Here is a 1,305-nt window from a genome sequence, read left to right as displayed (position 1 = left end):
ACGCCGAGCTCTCCGACCGGAAGGCATGTCCTCGCCTCTCCTTTCTGCTGACGGTCGGACCCGCTGCTTAACCCGCCGCTCGATCGATTCTACACGGCCGGCGTGTCCACGATTCTTCCGCTGACTCCCACCTGCCTTCCTGCCCGCCCGCCTCGCAGTGAGCGCCTTCGCCCTATCTGTCGCCGTCGTTCCCACGCCTCTCGCCGCGTCAGATTCGCTCGCCGGCAGCTGCAGCAGCAGCAGCCTTTATGTTCGTGATGCTCGCGTTCTGGTCTTTCGTTTTCGTCTTCTCCTTCTCCTCCTCCTCCTCGCCGACCCGCGGCCTCGTCGACGTCGTCTTCGAGGACCCGGTCAGGTTACGCCGCTGACCTCGTGTCGCGTCGCCGCCGGCGCGGCGGACGGGCTAGTTGTCGCTTCCCGATCCGCCACAGGCGACGCGACGTCACCGAAAGAGAGCGGTGCCGTGTGTTCGTCCCGCTAGACCGGGACGGATCAACAACCGTGGCTTCAACTCCGGGTTTCGCGGCGGTGGTGCCCCCCCCCGCAATCTCCTCGCGCTCGCCCATCCCGGCATCGTCGTTGCTTTGGCTCGTTCGGCGGCGGCCGACAACGCCGTTTTCGTCATCGCTTCTCGTTGACCGCAGCCCGTGCTGTCGCAATCGTTTCGGAGCGGCCGCTCGCTCGCTCGCTCGCTTCCCCGCGCGTCGTCTTTCTCGCGCGGCGGCGGCGGCGGCGGCGGCGGCGGCGGCAGCAGCAGCCAGAAACCGCCTCGCTTCTTCAACCCGCACCGGCGCCCGTCCTACCGCAGCGGCCCGGTGTGCGGCAGTCGGATCGCAAACCGTTTCTACTCGGCGAACTCTTTTTCTTCCGTCTGGCGCGCTTTTCCGCTGCTACAGCAGAGCGGCGGATTAGGACGCGTAACGTACGTACGAACGAACGAACGGCTACCGCAGCAGCAGCGGCGGCCGCGATTTTTCAGTCTCCTCCTCTTCGCTTTCGTTTGCTCTCCGCGCGGCGGCGGCGGCGATGGCAGCAGCGGGTCCCTAGGCTCGTAGTTACTGCCCCGAACACGTTCTTGCGGCGCCAGGTACCTTCATGCGGCCCCAGGCGCGTTCTTGTGGCTCTAGGAATGTCTTGCAACGCAAGGCACGTTCTTGCGTTGCTGGGCACGTTCTTGCGGCCTTAGGCACATAATTACGGCCCCACGCACGTACTTACGGCCCCGGGCACGTAGTTACGGCCCCAGACACGTACATACGGCTCGAGGCATGTAGTTGCTGCTCCGGGCACGTTCTTTGGGCGCCA

Source organism: Octopus bimaculoides, chromosome 27 (genome assembly GCF_046866305.1).
Source record: "Octopus bimaculoides isolate indiv1 chromosome 27, ASM4686630v1, whole genome shotgun sequence".
In the NCBI taxonomy this organism is placed as follows: Eukaryota; Metazoa; Mollusca; class Cephalopoda; order Octopoda; family Octopodidae; genus Octopus; species Octopus bimaculoides.
Note: the sequence above shows the minus strand (reverse complement) of the source record.